Below are 20,031 nucleotides of genomic sequence, written 5' to 3'. Positions count from 1 at the left end.
AGCCAGGGCTCTGAAGAAGGACTTTGGCCTCTAAACCTCATGCCTAGTTTGGCCCCCACCTCAATTCTTATTCCTACTGCAGAGAAATCTTCTTGTGCAGCCTGGCAGTTTGTACCTTTTAGTAGAGGAAATGCTGGAAACATAGGCATGACATTTCCTATCCCATAAATATGCCCTCTACTCAGAGCCAGATGATACTGAGAAGGACATCCTTCATGATGCCACACAGCATATCTGTAGCCTGTACAGAGGGAGTGGGGGTGGGGGGTCCACTGAGGCATGATAGTTGGCCTCATAAGCAGATTCTTTTCATGGGGATCAAGCTGTCAGTTTTACAGGGGGACTTGGGAACCCTCAGACTGGGGGCACTGGCTTCCAAGAACGTGGATGCAATCCACTGACCTACAGAAGGACCACAGGATGTGCCGCTCCCTGGTGAATGGGCTTAAGGGTATGCCGGCCCCTTAGGTGTCCCTTGGGTCAGGATATGACCCTCAGCTTGTGCTGGACTTTGAACTACCAAATCCTATGGGTCTTCCAGATGGTAAAGTCTCATTTAAACAGAATCTTTCCACATCCCAATGATTGGAATATTATGATTCTCATTTTACAGAGATAGAAAAGAGGAAGGGTGAGAGAAAGAAGAAACATTCTTTTTTTTTTTTTTTTTTTTTTGAGATAGGGTCTCACTCTATTATCCAGGCTGGAGTGCAATCAATGGCATGCTCAAGAGTCACTTCAGCCTCAACCTCCTGGGTTCAAATGACCCTCCCACCTCAGCCTCCTGAGTAGTTAGGACTACAGGCATGCACCACCAGGTCTGGCTAATATTGTGTTTTTTGCAGAGATGGGGTTTCACCACATGGCCCAGCTGATCTCGAACCCCTGAGCTCAAACAATTCCCCCACCTTGGCCTCCCAAAGTGCTGGGATTACAGGCATGCACCACCATGCCTGGCCTCATTCATTCCTCTATGTATCCAACCAATTACTTCAATATTATAATCTAATTGATTCCAGGTACAGTGCTAGGCACTGAGGCATAAAGAAGTAAACAGGGTAGGCAACGCCCTGCTCTCATGGAGCAGGGAGATAAACCATTAAATAATCAAATAAGAAATATGTTATTAATTATTTAATGTGACTGTGCAAAGGATATGGGGTAGGTTGAATGACTGGCTCCAATTCTCCACCCCTCTGTGTATCAAGTTTTTCATTACAACATTGCAATCCCTCTCACCCATGGACTTTGGCAAATTTGGGCACTGTTTTGGCCAATGAGATGTGAGCAGTCATGACATAAGCAAGAATTTTAAACGAGCTTGTACGAGGAGGCTTGCCCTCTTATACTTTAGCCATAGCCATGAGAACATACCCTGCCTAGCCTGCTGATCCCAGGAGATGAATGAGAAGTGGAGGAGAGCTGAGCCACCAACCCATGAATGAAATAAATACTTACTATTGAATATCACTGAGATTCTGTGCTATTTTTGCTGTTGTTACACAGCAATAGCTTAACAATGTGGAGCATGATTAGAGACAATGAGACAGGAAGGTAGACAATAGAGAAAGACTGAATTTAGATGGAGGAGAAGAGATGAGTCAGTTTCTCTGAAAAAGAAATATTGAAACAGAAATATGAGTAACTCATAGATAAACAAGAATGCAAAAGTGGGGAGGAGAGCTTCACAGGCAGAGGGAACAGCATGTGCAAAGGCCCTGAGGTTAGGAGGAGCAAGATGCATTCCAAAAATTCAAAAAAGGCCAGGGAGCAAGGGAGAATGTGGTAGCGGATGATGAGATCAGAAAGGAAGTTGAGTAAAGGACCATGCAGATATATGGCATAACATAAAGTTGGCATTTTATCTAAGGGTAGTGGGAAGCTAATGAAGGGTGTTAAGCATAGCAGCACCTGATAAAAATTCCTTCTGCTGTTGAGTGAATAATGGATTGGGGGGAGGACAAGAGTGGGGAAAGGGATCCAGGGAGGAGGCTGCTGCAGCCACCAAAGTGGCAGTGCTGGCCCAGGATTGGCAGAGTACTGTAGAGATAGAGAAAAGACAGGGTGTAGTGGCTCACACTTGTAATCCCAACACTTTGGGAGGCCAAGATGGAAGGATTTACTGAGGCCAGGATTTCAAGACCAACCTGGCCAACATAGCAAGACCCTATCTCTATAAAAGAGAGAGAGAGAAAAGGGGACAAATCTGAAAGGTACTTTGAGTGTAAAGGTAGCAGGACTTGTTCCAAAAATAGGCCTACATACACATGTCAGTGGATTTTTGAAAAACGTGCCAAGTCAGTTCAATGGAGAAAGAAGGCAGAAAAGAGAGAAAAACCTCAATCCATAGTTTGTACCATAATTAAAAATTAATTCAAGGCCAGGCGTGGTGGCCCACAACTGTCATCCAAGCACTTTGGGAAGCCAAGGTGGGTGGATCACCAGAGGTCAGGAATTCAACACCAGCTTGACCAACGTGATAAAATCCCATCTCTACTAAAAAAAAAAAAAAAAAAATACAAAAATTAGCCAGGCATGGTAGCACATGCCTATAATCCCAACTACTCCGGAGGCTGAGACACGAGAATCGCTTGAACTCTGGAGGTGGAGGTTGCAGTAAGCCAAGATCACGCCACTGCACTCCAGCCTGGGTGACAGAGCAAGATTCCATCCCCAAAATAAATAAATAAATAAATAACTCAAAGTTCAGCATAAAGTGGACTTCACTGATATCGTTTAAATTTCTATTTTAAAGAACAATATCAAGAAAAAGAAGAATTAGAGTGAAAGCAAAAAGACTTCTCTATACAATGAAAGAAAATATTTGCAAATCATGCATCTCATAAGGTTCTAGCATCCAGAATATATCAATAGTTCTTACAGCTCAATAATAGAAAGACAAACCACCCAATTTAAAAATAGGCAAAGGATTTGAATAGACATTCTTCAAAGAAGATATACAAATACCCAATAAGCCCATGAAAGGATGCTCAACATCATTAGTCATTAAGGAAATGTAAATCAAAACTACAACAAGATACCATTTCACACTCATTAGGATAGCTATCATCGAAAAGATGAACAATAACAAGTGTTGGTCAGTATGTGCAGAAATTGGAACCCTCATACATTACTGGTGAAGCTGCTTTGGGAAGCAGTTTGGCAGTTCCTCAAAAAGTTAAACATTGAATTACCATGTGACCCAGCAATTCTATTCCTTGGTATATATGCAAAAGGAAAAAAAAGTTCTCACAAAATTTATATGCAAACGTTGGTAGCGGCAATTATTCATAATAGCCAAAAAAACTGAAACAATCAAAATGCCAACCAACTGATGAATGGATAAACAAAATGTGGTTTATCCATACAATATTCCTGAATTTAATATTCAGCAATAAAAAATAATGAAGTACTGACACATGCTACCACATGGGTGAAACTTTAACACATCACGCTAAGTGAAAGAAGCCAGTCACAAAGGATGACATGTTGTATGACTCCATTTCTATGAAATGTCAAGAATGGGTAAATGCATAGAGATATAAAGTAGATTAATGTCTTCCAGGGGTTGGCAGAAGAGGGGAATGGGAAGTGCTTGCTAATGGGAAGGGAGTTTCTTTGTATTTTTTTATCACCTCATAGTAAAGCTTTAATAAACATCAGTTTCCATCCTCCCAGTTCTAGCCAAATTAATTTAATAAAATACATCTGTATATACAGGTTTTTCCAGCTTTTATTTTAGATTCAAATGGTACGTGTTCAGGTTTGTTATATGGGTATATTGCATGATGCTGAGGTTTGGGATATAGATGATCCCATTACCCAGATAGTGAGAGGTATAGAACCCAATAGGTAGTTTCTCAGGCCACACCTCACTCTCTACTCGAGTAGTCCCCAGTGTCCATTGCTTGTGATGGCATTTCATCAGGGGAAATTAAAATGTTCTGAAATTAGAGAGTGATGATTGTACAACTGCATGAATATACCAAAAACCACTAAATTGTATGCTTTAAATGGGTGAACTGTATGGTACATAAATTTTATCTCAGTGAAGCTGTTAACCAAAATAAAAGAGCATAGACCTAATGTAAAGCCTAAAACTACAAATCTTCAGAAGAAATATAGGAGAAAATCCTCGTAAGTTTGAATGAGGCAAAGATTTCTTGTATATGACATCCAATAAGAAAAACAAGTGATAGGCCGGGCGCGGTGGCTCACGCCTGTAATCCCAGCACTTTGGGAGGCCAAGGCGGGCGGATCACGAGGTCAGGAGATCGAGACCATCCTGGCTAACCCGGTGAAACCCCGTCTCTACTAAAAATGCAAAAAAATTAGCCGGGCGAGGCGGCGGGCGCCTGCAGTCCCAGCTACTCGGGAGGCTGAGGCAGGAGAATGGCGTGAACCCGGGAGGCGGAGCTTGCAGTGAGCCGAGATCGCGCCATTGCACTCCAGCCTGGGCGACTAAGCGAGCCTCTGTCTCAAAAAAAAAAAGAAAAACAAGTGATAAATTGGACCTCATTAAAATTAAGAACTATTATTCTTTCAAAGAAGACACCGTTATGAGAATGAAAAGAAAAACTACAGAATGGGGAAAAGTATTTGTAAATGACATATATGGTAAATAATTTATATTCCAAATATATAAAACGATCAAAACTCAGTAATAAGCAAAACAGCCCAATATTTTTTAAAATAGGCAAAAATTGTGAATAGACACTTCCCCAAAGAAGACATAGGGATGGCAAATAACCACATGAAAACAAGGTTCGACATCGTTACTCCTTAGGGAAATGCAAATTAAAATCACAATGAGATAAAATGAGGTATTCTGTCCCCCACAAAGACTTGTACAGATATTTCCACAGCAACATTAGTTGTAATAGCCAAAAGCTGGAAAAAATACAAATGCCATCAACAGGTAAAAGAATCAACAAGAAGCGGTATACCCATACAGCGAAATACTACCCAGCAATTAAAAGGAATGAACTACTGATACATGCAACAATGTGGATGAGTCTCAAAGTAATTATAATGAGTTTAAAAGTCAGGCCAAAAATGCATACTGCTTAATTTTATTTATTTAAAATTCTAGAAAAAGCAAACTAATCTGTAGTGACAGAAAGCAGAGCGGTGGTTCACTAAGGATGAAATGCATGGGAGAGGTGGGAGGGGCAGGAGGGACAATATCAAAGGATCATAAGGAAACGTTGGGAAGGGATGGATGCTCCGTGACGCCCTGTCCTATCGACCGCCCAAGGGCTGAGGAGTGCAGGTGCCACTGGGGACTGGTGGGCAGCTCTGCCTGCAGCCCCAGTGCAGGATCCACTAGGTGAAGCCAGCTGGGCTCCTGAGTCTGGTGAGGACTTGGGGAACTTTTACGTCCAGCTAAGGGATTGTAAACGCACCAATCAGCACTCTGTGTCTAGCTCAGGGTTTGTAAATACACCAATTGGTACTCTGTTTCTAGCTAACCTAGAGGGGACTTGGAGAACTTTTATGTCTAACTGGAGGATTGTAAATGTACCAATCAGCGCTCTGTCAAAACGAACCAATCAGTAAGATGTGGTGGGGCCAGATACGGGAATAAAAGTAGGCTGCCCCAGCCAGCCAGCGGCAACCCGCTGGGTCCCCTTCCACACTGTGGAAAGCTTTGTTCTTTTGCTCTTTGCAATAAATCTTCCTGCTGCTCACTCTTCGGGACCACGCTGCCTTTATGAGCTGTAACAGTCCCTGTAAAGGTCTGCAGCTTCACTCCTGAAGCCAGCGAAACCACGAACCCACCAGGAAGAACGAAAAACTCCAGACATGCCGCCTGTAAGAGCTGTGACACTCACGGCGAAGGTCTGCAGCTTCACTCCTGTCAGCAAGACCACGAACCTACCAGGAGGAAGAAGCTCCAGGCACATCTGAACTTCTGAGGGAACTAACTCCGGACACACCGTCTTTAAGAACTGTAACACTCACCGCAAGGGTCCGCGGGTCATTCTTGAAGTCAGCCAGACCAGGAATCCACTAATTCCAGACACAGTGGCGCAGGCCTGTAGTCCCAGCTCCTCATAGGCTGAGGTGGGAGAATTACTTGAACCCGAGAGGCAGAGGTTGCCGTGAGCCAAGATGGCGCCACTGCACTCCAGCCTGGGCAACGGAACGAAACTTCATCTCAAAAAAAAAAAAAAAAAAAGAGGGGGAGAGGGAACTCATGCAGGGAGAGCTGTGAGCCAAGACATGGAGGATGGGAACAAGGGGGAGGAACAGAACGGGAGTCCTTCACCAGGGCGGGGTCGGGGCGGGGTCAGGGCAGGAAGCCGTGAGCGGAGAGGGAGCCCCCAGGTGGCTGTGCTGGGAACTGCTGTATTCACAGGGCAGGGAAGATGACAAGCTCTGGGAGTCCTGGAAAGGGATTTGATTTGCGGTGTTGGGACAGAGAAATGAAGCCATCAGCTGTAGAGCTGCCACATCCCGGTGGGACATTCCACAGGGAGCTGGATCCTGGGATCTGGATGACAAAGGAGAGATGTGGCTGCAGAGCAGGATCTAGGGCTTCCCTGGGAAGAGTATGTTGGCCCAATAGGGGTAGGGGTGGGGTTGGTGGTAGAGAAAAAGAGAGACGCAGGATCTCTCAGAGACAGCCCCAGGAGAGCATGTGAGAATGGAGACAGCATCAAGGTAGGGGCAAAGTAGGGTGACAGCCAGGCCCACGAAATCCCCAGAGTTCTTACAGGAACATCTCAGGGCAAGGACCCAGAGCATTGTGTGCCAAGGACTGGTCACCAGGCCTGAAAAGGGAGACACCCTTGGAAGGAAGGAGATGTGCTGGTCCCTACAAGTCTCTGGCATATACATCTCCTCACTGAGTGCTCACTACTCCTTTGTGAGATCAGTGTAATCATCCGCATTGCACAGACAAGAAAACTGAAAATCAGAGATGTTAGGAGACTTCTCCCAAGGCCACAAAGCTTGTATCTCATCCACATCTGGGGGCTCATGGGCTCTTTTTAGGCACTAGGGTGACCAGAATAAGGTTCACAGGGGCCACCAAGCACCCACTGATGACCTCCAAGGTTACTGTGCACAAGCACATCTGAGGCAGTTAGCATGAAGGAGGGAGCGCAGCTAATTGCCCGTACAAATTAACTCTAATGTGGTCGGCATCGACATACTTATCTTTCTTTAATTACATTAATCAATTAATGAAGAAGATGGCTTCCTCTTATTATGATTTCCAAGGCCCATATGTTCTCGGGAGTCCAGCTGGAGTTGGGCTTCTTCTCTGTCCCTGGCTTGAATAGGGAACTGAGTGGAATCAACAGGAGAAATTGTCCCCCAGGTCTTCTCCGCCCTGAAGCTGATCTTCAGGATGAGAGAGGTAAGAAAACAGAAGCAATGATCCCCGGAAGTGGTAACCAGTGGAAGAGGCCTAAACTCCTTGACTCAGCATTCAAGGCCCTTCTCCAACATTGTTCATTGTTCCTTTGACCCAGGTTTATCAGCCTGGGCAGACTAATTTTCTCTAAGCTGCCCTTGCATCCTCCAGCCTCCAATGCATTCATGCCATTTCCCCTACCAGGAAGACCACCTCCCATCAGTCAGGGTCCAGGTCCGCCCAATGGGTTTGTCACCTCCTCATGAGAACCCTATAGAAGGCCCACCCTGCAATAATCTCCTTCACTTGTTAATTTTTTCGGCTTTACTTAGGTATAATTGACAAATTAAAATTGCATACTTTTAAGGTATATAACTGGATGTTTGATATACATATGCATTATGAAATGATTACCATAATCAAGCTAATTACCATACCCGTCACCTCACTTGGTTACCATTTTCTTTTCTTTTTTTTCTCTTTTACATATGCGTGTGTGGTGAGAACACTCAAGATCTACCCTGCCAGCAAGTTTCAAATATGCAATATATAGCATTGGTCACTATAGTCTCCTGGCTGTACATTAACTCTCCAGAACTTGTTCATCTGGCATAACTGAGACTTGGAACCCCTTAACCAACATCTACCCCCAGCCCCTGGGAGCCACCATTCTACTCTGCTTCTGTGTGTTCGGCTATTTTAGATTCCACATATTAGCGAAATCCTACAGTGTTTGCCTTTCTGTGTCTGACATTTCACTTAGCATAGTGTCTTCCGGGTTCATTCATGTTGTTGGAAATGACAAGATTTTCTTCTTTTATAAGGCTGAATAATAACTCACATTATTACTCCCATTTTCTTTATCCATTTATCTATTGACAGACATTTAGATTGTTTTCATATCTTAACTACTGTGAATATTGGTACAGCCATAATGGAAGACAGTATCGAGGGTCCTCAAAACATTAAAAATAGAGCTACCATATGATCCAGTAATCCCACTTCTGGGTGTATATCCAAAGGAAACAAAATCAGTATTGCAAAGAAATATCCACACTTCCATTCATTCATTTTTCATTTTACAAACATTTACAGTCCCTCCTCTTGTGTAACTTCTAAACCTTCGGGACAGACAGACACTAAACAGACAAATAATTACATAGACTGCTGGTTCTCAGTCCACTAGAATCACCAGGGGAGCTTTTAAAAATATGCTGCTCATGCGGGCACAGTGGCTCACACCTGTAATCCCAGCAATTTGGGAGGCCAGGGCGGGTGGATCACTTGAGGCCAAGAGTTCTAAACCAGCCTGGCCGACGTGGAAAAATCCCATCTCTACTAAAAATACAAAAATTAGCCAGGCATGATGGTGCAAGCCTGTAGTCCCAGCTACTCGGAGGCTTGAACCCAGGAGGCAGAGGTTGCAGTGAGCCGAGATCACACCACTGCACTCCAGCCTGGGTGACAGAGCAAGGCTCTTTCTCAAAACACACACACACACACACACACACACACACACACACGCGCGCACACACAAGTATGATACTCAAGCTTCATCCCAGAGAAAGCAGAATCTCTGAGGGTGCAAGCCAGGCATCACTAATTTTTTTAATTGCCCAGGTAATACTAGTGTGCAGTATGAGGGAATAAAGGAGGGTAATTGTAAGGAGGGTAATCTGCAATGCTGCCACCCCGGGCTTGCTTTCCCCAGAGGTTTTGAAAAGTATGATCAGTCAATTGTGTTTTTTGTAATTATTTATTTAAATAAGATAAACTTACATTAGCCACCCTGTCTTCCATGTATAAGGAAGTCACAAATCACTTAGATCAGTGCTTCTCGAACTGTAGCAAACATCAGAATCACCTGGAGGGCTTGTTGAACCAGATCACTGGGCCCCACTTTGAGCCCAGGAATTTGCATTTCTTACAAATTCCCAGGTGACACTGATGCTGCTGGTCTGGGAACTCCACTTTGAGAAACACTGAATTGGAGCAAGGTTTAAAGAAATTCAAGTGGTTGAGCACCTTCCTCCCTCACTAAACATCTGCTGTTCACATACTCTGTTTAACCTAACTCTGCTGCTCTCTCGCAGGCTGATGTAGAAAGCCTTCGGATCCCCTTTGTTACAGGAAGAAGCTGTGAAAAATCTTACCTCTCCATCATACATGCGCCTGTTTTCACTGTAGGATGTTTCACAACCACGGTGCTTCAGAGCAGGCAACTTCTCTTCCTTAACTGCCAATTTCACATCACAGCAGTGGCTGTCAGCATCAGCATCACCTGGGCACTTGTTAGACATGCAGATTCCTGGCCTACTCCAGGCCCACTTAATCAGAAACTCTGAAAGTGAAGCCCAGCAGTCTGTGAACTAGGAAATCACACAGGTGATTCTGATGAACCCTCAACTATGAGAACCACTGGCCTAGAGAAAATGTGTTAATTGACCCTTCGAATTCTTCAGGATCCTATTCACTCTGATTATTTGTATCATTTATTTCATAAAAATAATAATTCACTTCTATTTGTCAGGTCTTCCTATGTGCCAGGGACTGTGCTAAGTACTTTACATTAAAGATCTTATTTAAACCTTGGAACAACCCAATATTCATTATACTATTCTATAGATAAGGAAACTAGAGCTTGGAGAGGTTGAGAGTTCAGCCCACCTGTTAAGTGGCAAACCCAGGAAAACACTGCTCTCTGCCCCACCCTAGTTCATCTTTTCCAAACATTGAGCATTGTATGAAGTCTGTTCTCACACTACTATAAAGAACTACATGAGACGGGGTAATTTATGAAGAAAAGAGGTTTAATTGACCCAGTTCTGTAGGTTGTACAGGAAGTGTGGCTGGGAGACCTCAGGAAACACAATCATGGCCGAAGGTGAAGGGAAGCAAACACGTCTTACCACAACGGAGCAAGAGAAAGAGAGTGCAGGGGGAGGTGCTACACACGTTTAAACAACCAGATCTTATGAGAACTCACTCACTATCACAAGAACAGCAAGGGGGAAATCCACCCGCATGATCCAATCTCTTCCCACCAGGTACCTCCGCCAACTTTGGGAATTACAATTCGACATGAGAGTTGGGTGGGGACACAGAGCCAAACCATATCAGGCACTTATCACACCCATATAACTGTGGTTTATACCTCCATTGTAGTGCTTTCCCTCAATCATAAGATTTTTTTAATACCTCACTACTTTTTTCTACCCAAATACCTGCTTTTTAAAACTAGTGTTCATTTTCTTAAAAAGACTAATTGTTGAAATGCTTTAAAATCATCTGTTTGCTGCCCTAACTAACATCATGCATTTTTCTTTTATGAAAATGGTGAAACTCAGTTAAATGTTTAAAATGCAAAGAGCAGACACACAAGTTTCCTTACTGGAATGAAATTTAAATGGAAAGTGGAACTTCACAGGTACAACTACCTTAAAGTCCATATTGCTTGAAAGAGTGGAACTCAAGAGCCAGAAGCCATGACTTGCACTCGAAGTCCCAGCTACTGGGGAGGCTGAGACAGGAGGATTGCTTGAGACCAGCTCAAAGCCTCAGTGAACCATGATCATACCACTGCACCCCAGCCTGGGTGACAAAAAAAAGAATGGAACTCAAAGTGAAAAGTATGTGACCTCGAGTCCAAACAGTCATTCTCCAATACATTGGAAGCCTATTACATCTAAAGGCGTTTTAATCAGCCAGTCAACCCGTATCTACCATGTGGATGAAGTGGTCAACATGACTCACCTGGAAATGTGCCAAGGGATAGAGATTATTCCAAGACATGGCAATAACTACCTGGTGTCTTCAGCAGTAGGAACGTGCAACTACTATGTGTTACAGTCACAGACAGCCTACGGTGACCAACAGGCCCCAGTTTGCCCGTGACTGTCCCAGTTTTGACACTGAAAGTTCCGAGTCCCAGAAAACAGTTGGCCGCCCTAACAGCACCATGCTTGGCTCACATCAAGGTGCATGAGAGGGAGTTTCTGTTTCCCTTTGACCAGCCGGGGCCTGGCTCTAGGGCTCCCGTGGGGCAGGACAATCTGGCCAGGATCAGTGTCAAAGAACTGCCTAGCAGAAGGAATATGTCTTAGTTCCAGCTGCTCTAACAAAATACCGTAGTCTGAGTGGGTTTAAACAATAAGCATTTATTTCTCACATTGCTGGAGGCTAGAAATCCCGTATCTCTCTTGCACCCTCAAAGAGAGAGCTCTGGTGTCTTCATCCCTTCATAAGGCGGAATGAATCCCAGTAGGATATTTTTCTCATGTCCTAACTACTGCCCTAAAGCCCTGCCTCTTAATACCATCACATTGAAGATTTAGTCTTCAACATAGAAATTTGGGGGGACCCATTCAGTCCATAGCAGGGTACTTGGGGACAGAAGGGAAACTAGTCTGAGCAGTGACCACATCTCCTCCCAACTGCCCTCCCCTCCCCAAGGTAAAACTCCAGATGATTCTGGGGCAGGAGCTCCACCCCCAGGTACCTACCTCTTCCTCCAATAGAAACAAAGCGCAGGCCAGTCCTCACGGATGGGAGCAGGGGGACATCCACAGAGGACAGAGACAGCTGAAGACTCCATTCCTGGCTTCCTCTCGGCTCTCCTGTGCCACGGAAGGTAGGGAAGGCGAGAGAAAATGTCCATCTAGCCCTAAAACCCTGGGCCTCCTGAGCTGGCTGGGCCACCCTGCAGCCCACAATGGGTCCACAAGAGCAGGGGCTTGGCAGCCAAGACGATGGCTGATAAGGCCACCCATGACAGGTGGGTGCTTAATGCACATCTAGACAATGTGTAAGTGCTCAGTGAATCTGAGCTGTTTTTAAGCAGCTATTGCCCTCTGGGGCCCAGAACATACTGCAGAATGGGCTCATCCTCCCTCCCATCCACCTCTCCTGTCCCCATTGCAACCCCACCTCCTCCACTGCTGTGTGGCCGAGAGTTACCCTGAGGATCAGTTTTCTCACCTACAAAGTAGAAAGAATAATAGTCCCAACCTCACAGAGTCTCCGTGGGGAGTAAATGAAACAGGGTGTGTAGTAGCCCACTTTGGACGTAGTAAAGGCTCAGTGAGATCATCATTGTCATTCTTCTTATCTCCAAGGGCACCCGGGGGTTGGGGAGGCACTGAGGGAGGAAGAGGAGGGGAGTGTCCCACATCCTTCCTCAGCCTCGAAGCAGGAGGCCTGAGCTCCGTATCCTATTTGTTCTTTCCACAATACCAGTGCCGACTTCTCCATTAGGCACTGTAGCAACGCAGGGTCCACAACATTTTCCATACCCACAGAATATTCTCATGTCCTTCAAAATCAGGGAAAACAGAAACTTTTAGGTTAGACAAATATGCTTAATTTTCTTCTTTCATGAGAGACAAATAGAATATTTACGACCCATGAAAATCTATTCTTGTAGGAGGGGCCCATGAAGGCAGACGCGTCTAGGGTCACAAAAGTCACAATGCAGCCCTGCTCAAAAGACAGAAATAAAAACCTGTGCCTGGGCCAGCGGCGGTGGCTCATGCCTGTAATCTCAGCACTTTGGGAGGCCAAGGCAGGCAGATTACTTGAGGTCAGGAGTTTGAGAATAGCCTGGACAACATGGTGAAACCCCGTCTCTACTAAAAATACTAAAATTAGCCGGGCGTGGTGGTGGGTGCCTGTCCTCCCAGCTACTCAGGAGGTTGAGGCACGAGAATCACTTGAACCCAGGAGGCAGAGGTTGCAGTGAGCCGAGATCACATCACTGTATTCCAGTCTGGGCAATACAGCGAGACTCAGTCTCAAAAAAAAAAAATTCCTTTGCCTCTCTTTTTTCCATCCCCACTGCACTCGTCCTAACTCAACCCAAGTCCACCTCTCACATAGACAATGACCAGAGCCTCCCAGCAGGTCTCCCAGCCTGTCTCTGAAATCCTTGTATCTGTCCTCCACAGAGCAGCCAGCACGATCTGTCGAAATCACAAATCTGACCTTGTCTCCGACCTCCTGAAAACCTGCTGTGCCTCCGGATTGCCCTCAAGACAAAAGTCCAAACTCCCCTGCAAGGCACACAAGTCCCCAGAGGGCAGTCAGCTGCACTCTCCTCCACACACTCAGCCTTCCTGCTTTCACGCCTCCACGCCTTTGCACTTGCAGCGCCGTCTACCCAGAACACCCTTTCCCCCTGCAAACTCCTAGCCATCCTTCAAAGCCCAGCTCCTCTCAGAGAAATTGCACTCATTTGTCATATTGTGATTTTGAGTGAATGTCACCTCAAGGTCACGGACTATGTTTTCTTCATTTTCATCCCCCCAGCCACCTCCCCGGTGCCGAGCTTACAGCGACTGTCTGGCGGTGTTTACTGTTCCCCTGAGGTCATGGTCAGCATCTGGGTGCTCCTCTAACCCACCGCTCGCTGCCCCGGCACCGCTGCAGTCCTGTGATTTCCAAATGCCAAGGGAAGCTCTGTGGTCCTGTTCACCTTTTCCTTGTCTGGTAGGCTGGGGGTGCAGCCCCTCTGGGACACACAGACAGCGGAGTAGCCCTGAATGGGTCCACCTTTCACCAACAACACCCACCTCAAATAAAAGCTATCAACTTGCCAGGATTGGAGAGGAAGCTTCAAGTCCCCAAGAAAAAACCCAAAGGTTATGTTCAGAGACTTGGCCAGAACTGAGCCCTGTTCAGCCCTTGTCTGTGTATGACAGTGTGCCTCTCTGTGCCTCACTTTCTCCATCTCATAAGAGTGAATTGGTCTAAAGCTTCGAAAGAAAGGGTTCTTCCAACTCTGGCTGCACAGCCTCTTCCAGGGCCTCCCGTCAGCCCAGACCCAGTTACCAACACAGAGGGAAGAGTGCCACCTACTGACTCCCAGCCTCCCTCCACTACACTGAGCCACCAAAGGAGTCAGCGGAATGTGCAAAGCTCAAAGTGAGCAGTTGTCTGTATTCTCCCTTTGCAGAGCCGCAGCAAACTCCCCTTTCATGGGGCTGAGGGGCACCCCTCCAGCCTGGACAGAGAGCTTTAGCTGCACTGCTCACACCCGCTGTCCTCTGCTCCGAGCCCCAAGAAAGCCAGGCGCCCCCACGCCATCCTGCCCCTGTGCCAGGCCCATCAGCAGGGTAGCCCCCAGCTGTCAGCCCCCCTCACACTGGGCCGGCGGCTGGAGGTGGAGAACAATGATCCCTATTGTGACTAAATTTCCCCCTGAAGATCTCATTCAAGATGTTAGAGTGAGCGATCATAAAAGGAATTAATAGTTGATTCGCTGTATAATTTCCTAGTTCAATATACTTTAGTGCAGCGACTAAATGAGGCGTCCCGGCCGTTCGGTGGGGCCAGATAGCGACTTTATCACTGGGATCTCAGGCTGAGGAATAAAAGCAATTCTTCTGAAGTAATTGCGTCTAATTAAAAGAAACATTTAAAAAGTGTAACCAAAAGGAATTCATTTCAAATGGAAAATTAATGCTGAAAAATAGCCCTGAGCTCTCTTGTCGCAGCTAATAGCCAGGCAGCCGCAGAATAATTAAACTGTTTTGAAATGTCGATACCATCCTCGTCAGGAGAAGATGGGCACGGCTGAGCACATCCCGGGCATCAGCAAAGAGGATGGCTTCCAAAGAGATGGCCAGCACTCGGACTTGAGGTCAGCCACAGACTTCCAGGCGGGGTGAGGCCCAGGTCACCTCAGACAAGGCTGGAAAAGGTTTGGAATATGGTATTTAATGAAGGAAACCCCACTTCCTGGATATCTGAGCACCCCACTGACTCTTCAGAACAACCCTGCAAGTATCATTAGTATTATCATCATCATCATTATCACCATTGCCATTGTCAGTTCAAAAAGGAGATTCCTTGTGACTAGCTACCTCGTCTAAAATCACAGCCAATATGTATTAATAGCAGAGCCAGGATTCGAACTCAGGTCTGCCTGGCTCTGAAGTCCACATCAATTTCACTACACTGGGTGTTAGGATTCAGCATCAGGAAAAAGGCTGTGTGTTTTCTAACGCTGTCATTCTCAGTTCTGCCTGTGTTCGACTCACCTGACACCTGGCATGATCACAAGTCTCTGTAGCCTTGATCTCCTGGGCTCAAGCGATCCTCCTACCTCAGCCTCCGAAGTAACTGGGACTACACACCACCATGCCTGGATAATTTTTTTTTTTTTTTTTTTTTTTTTTTTTTTTTAGAGATGGTGTCTCACCATGCTGCTCAGTCTGTGGACATCAGTTTTTGTTTTGTTTTGTTTTAAGTTTCCCAGGTGACTTAACTGTGCAGCTCAGGTCTAGAACCATTAGTCTAAATCCCAGTTATCAGGCAGCTTTCATCCCATGAACATTCCCTGAAATTTTCCTGCTCACTTCCCCCAGGGAGTTTCATCTTGTGAAAAATGGAAGGGTGAACACTTCCCTTACAAGTTTGCAGTCAGGTTGAAATGAACTAAAAGACACTAATTGAGAACCAGCACTTAGTACATGCTAAATAAATGTTAGTTTTGAAATGGGGGGCATCAAGAAGTAAGAACCCGAGATGAAAGTGTTATCGGAAAGGAGTCCTGATGCAGACCCCAAGAGAGGGTTCTTGGACCTTGAGCAAGAAAGAATTTGAGGTGAGTCCATAAGGTAAATTAAAAGCAAGTTTATTAGGAAAGTGAAGAAATAAAGAATGGCTACTCTATAGGCAGAGCAGTGGAATGGAATGCTTGACTAAGTATACTTATAGTTAGTTTTTGGCTATATGTTACCAAGGGGTGGATTATTCATGAGTTTTCTGGGAAAGGGACAGGCAATTCCTGGAACTGAAGGTTCCTCCCCTTTTTAGACCATATAGGGTAACTTTCTGAGGTTCTCATGGCATTTGTAAACTGTCATGGTGCTGGTGGGCATGTCTTTTAGCATGCTAATGAATTATAATTAGCGTATAAGGAGTAGTAAGGACGACCAGAGGTCACTTTCATGACCATCTTGATTTGGGTGAGTTTTGGCCTGCTTCTTTACCACAAACTATTTTATCTTCAAGGTCCTTATGACCTGTATCTTGTGCCAACCTTCTGTCTCATCCTGTGACTAAGAATGCCTAACCTCCTGGGAATGCAGACTGGTAAGGTCTCAGCCTTATTTTACTCAGCTGCTATTCAAGATGGAGTTGCTCTGGTTCAAATGCCTCTGACAAAATGTCTACCAAGGGTTGACTATAGCTTCTAACTCCTTTAAAACGTGGGACCAGGGTGGAAAACTAAATCTGAAAAGTTTAACAGTGAAGATGATCTGGCCAGAAGGGTTATGTTCCAACGTGAATTCAGAATGTGGGGAGATCACGCTAGTTTTAGCACCAAATCTTACAGTTGTGTTTACAGTTACTTGAACTAGACTAGGAGTTGCCTTCGATCAGTGATTAGGGAGCATACTTTAATGAACTAGAAGAACAATTTGTAATCCATGAGTTGTTTATTATGCTGACAGGTACTCCTAAAGACCGTGAGAATGTTCCCTAAAAGTTTGTCCCCCAAGTAGATTTAAACATTCACCTAAACCTTATTTACACCCTTATGATTTTCAGAAAACACCTTCTTTATACATATGCAAAGATCCCAGTGCCCCTTTTCTGAATTGCAAATACATCCCAGTTTCCAAAGATCATCAGCAAAGCACCATCTGCTTCATTACGGCTAAACTCCTTAAAAGGGAACCCAGGGTCTCTAAGGGTGATGGAGGACTTGGGATGAACCACTCATAAGAAAAGCATCATCTTACCTTCTGGTGAAATGGTGCTTATAGTGACCAGGGGATTGGCCGAGGCTGAGGGATTTTCCCAACGTTCTGAGGTTTTTTTGTAATTTCTTTGCCTGAGGACTTTCTCTGTCCACAGAAGCCACTTTGCCCACCTCTGTGGCAGGCCAGAAGTGCCATGCACACACCCAAAGCAGTTCTCAACCAATGCATGGTGAAAGTTGGTAGACAAATACCCTAACTCCCTCACCCTATGGGTGGAATAACTCTATGGTGTAGTCCATACAGACCCCCACAGTTCCCCAGCACGATTAAGCCTCAACCACCCCAGGAGTGCTAACAGGATGATGGCCTCATTATTGTCTATCTTCTCCTCCCTGTCTCACTTCCTCCCTCCCTTACCTGCATTGCCTTTATCTCCCAGATAAACTGCTTGCATTTGAGTCAATATCTGCTAAGACAGGGGTAAGAACAATACCTTTGGGACCATTGGGTTAGCAGCTGTGGTGGAGATCCACCCCAAACTGGTCCCTGTGCCTGCTGCATGAAAAGAGAATGGGCTTTTGGAGCAGAGATGCCTAAGCTCCAAATCTGGTCCAGATATTTACCAGCTGTGTGACTTAGGAGAAGTCAGTGAGCCTCACTGAGCCTCTCTGTCCTCTAGTATCAGATGGGAATAGTAATGGAAGCCACTGCAATGAGTTGTTGAAAAGATGCATTGAAATTCTGCAGACTACGCCCATGGCACAAGCAGGTGTTTATTCAAAAAGTATTAGTAGAAGATTTGTTTCCTAACAGGCTCTGAGTGTGGCACAGTGGGGTGTGCAAAGGATGAGTCCAGATCCTCCTTCCTGGAGCTCCCATGGAGATCAGCTGTAAGGAGATTAGTCATGATGTTGCCATTTGTGCTGGGAAACTCATGGGCTGGGGGCAGCTAGGGAGCTGCACCAAGATCTCCAAGGGTCTAGCTGTGTGGTCCAATAAGAAGCCACCAACCACATGTGGCTATTTAAATTTACATTAATTAAAATTAAATACAGGCCGGGCGCGGTGGCTCAAGCCTGTAATCCCAGCACTTTGGGAGGCCGAGGCGGGCGGATCACAAGGTCAGGAGATCGAGACCACAGTGAAACCCCGTCTCTACTAAAAATACAAAAAATTAGCCGGGCGCGGTGGCGGGCGCCTGTAGTCCCAGCCACTCAGGAGGCTGAGGCAGGAGAATGGCGGGAACCCGGGAGGCGGAGCTTGCAGTGAGCCGAGATCGCGCCACTGCACTCCAGCCTGGGCAACAGCCTGAGACTCCGTCTCAAAAAAAAAAAAAAAAAAAAAAAAATTAAATACAATGTAAAATTCAGTTCCTCAGTCTCACTAGCCACATTTCAAGTGCTCAGTAGCCACATGTGGCTCGTGGGTACCATACTGGGCAGTGCGGATCTAGAACATTTCCACCATCATAGAAAGTTCTGCCCTGGCCTAGTATCTGACAGACCTGGAATTCAAACCTGGCACTGTCTTGCTGGCTGTCAGATTTGGGCATAGCTCCTTACCTCCCTGAGCCTCAGTTTCTTTTCCTGTGAAATGGGCTGCACTAATCATCTCACTCTGAGCAGCACGGTTATTGCAGGCGCCAAATTAAAAGTTTTCGTGAAACCACTAGACCAGCACCTTGTCTGGAAGACTCTAGAAGCAAAAATAATGTTGACTAAATCTACTTCAGCATTTGGTCTTGCCCTTCTTCATCTTAGATCCAGGGGTCCCAAACCTCCCTGTTTTTCTAGCTGGGCCCTCACCGCACCCCACTTCCATCCCCATTCCTCAATCCATCCTCCGTGATCCCTATCCCTCTCATCTCCAACTCTGCCCACACCTTCAGGCAATCAGCACACAGACTAAGTCCTTACTGGGGTCTGCACAGACAGAACCAAAGGCTTGGACACATGAAGAGTGGAGATCAGGGAAAAGGCTTTCCTGGGCTCTAAGGGATGAGCTTGGAAAAGGGATGTCCCTAAAGGCATGTTACTAAGTGGAAGAAGCCAATCCAAAATGGGTACACACTGTATGGTTCCAACTATGTAACATTCTGGAAAAGACAAAACTGTGGAGATAATAAAAAGACCAGAGGTTGCCAGAGAGGGATGAATACCAGAGCACGGAAGATTTTTAGGGCAGTGAAACTATTGCATATGGTGCTATAATGCTGATACAAGTCATCAGACATTTGTCAAAACCCATAGAATAGCCAACACCAAGAGTGAACCCTCATGGAAACTATGGACCCTGGGTGACACTGATGTGTCAAGGTAGGTTTGCTGATTGTGACAAATGTACCACTCCCAAGTAGGATGCTGATCATGAGAGAGGCTCTGTGTAAGGGTGGGGGTAGGGGAATGTGGGAACCCTGTACTTCCCACTTAATTTTGCTATGAACCTAAAAATGCTCTAAAAACAAAAAATAAAGACTTCTTTAAAAAAATGATGGAACTGACTTTCAGTACCTTGGTCCAGCGAAGATGCCAACAGCAGTAACCAGTTAGAGGATGGATGGGCCATCATTTGCAGGGCAAGTGACACACTCCAAGGCTCAATAATAAATACATTTTTTTTAAGAATGCAAAAGAAAAGATCTTGCCAGAGTGGAAGGAAGCAGCACTTAGCTTAGATCTGTGGCACCCAGGATGCCCTGGTGCCCTCCTGTTCTTAGCCACAGCCCAGCCTGACCCCACGAAGTCAAGCCTTACTAGGTAGAATCTTCCTAATATTCCAGCCATCACAGCCCCTGTGCCTGACACTTTCATTTCTCTTTATTTGTTCTTTCTCTTCCTTCCACCACACTATGCTCAAATCATCCAAAACTTTCCCTTTATCACTGAGCCTCCCTAATTAAGCTAACATTATTAGAAGGTTGGGAAAAAAAGAAAAAGAAAACCCTCCCAAATTCTCTTTGCG

General features: G+C 45.5%; 2 protein-coding genes and 1 long non-coding RNA gene across 3 annotated transcripts in view; 2 read left to right on the top strand and 1 right to left on the bottom strand.

Moving 5' to 3' along the window:
- The window catches only part of LOC126963909 (uncharacterized), a 233,488-nt gene extending 219,082 nt beyond the window's left edge, over nt 1-14,406 (bottom strand). The window contains exons 1-2 of the long non-coding RNA XR_007729256.1: nt 11,866-14,406; nt 9,517-9,704 (exon numbers count right to left, since the gene is read on the bottom strand). This is a non-coding gene — a long non-coding RNA (uncharacterized LOC126963909). The remainder of the gene's footprint in view (nt 1-9,516; nt 9,705-11,865) is intronic.
- The window catches only part of PLCG1 (phospholipase C gamma 1), a 431,655-nt gene that overhangs the window by 186,814 nt on the left and 224,810 nt on the right, over nt 1-20,031 (top strand). The window lies entirely within an intron of this gene.
- TOP1 (DNA topoisomerase I) overlaps nt 1-20,031 on the top strand; it is a 713,073-nt gene that overhangs the window by 518,144 nt on the left and 174,898 nt on the right. The gene's annotated exons all lie outside the window — the stretch shown is intronic.

This window comes from Macaca thibetana, chromosome 10, assembly GCF_024542745.1.
Source record: "Macaca thibetana thibetana isolate TM-01 chromosome 10, ASM2454274v1, whole genome shotgun sequence".
Classification (NCBI taxonomy): domain Eukaryota; kingdom Metazoa; phylum Chordata; class Mammalia; order Primates; family Cercopithecidae; genus Macaca; species Macaca thibetana.
This window is presented reverse-complemented; position numbering and strand designations above follow the sequence as displayed.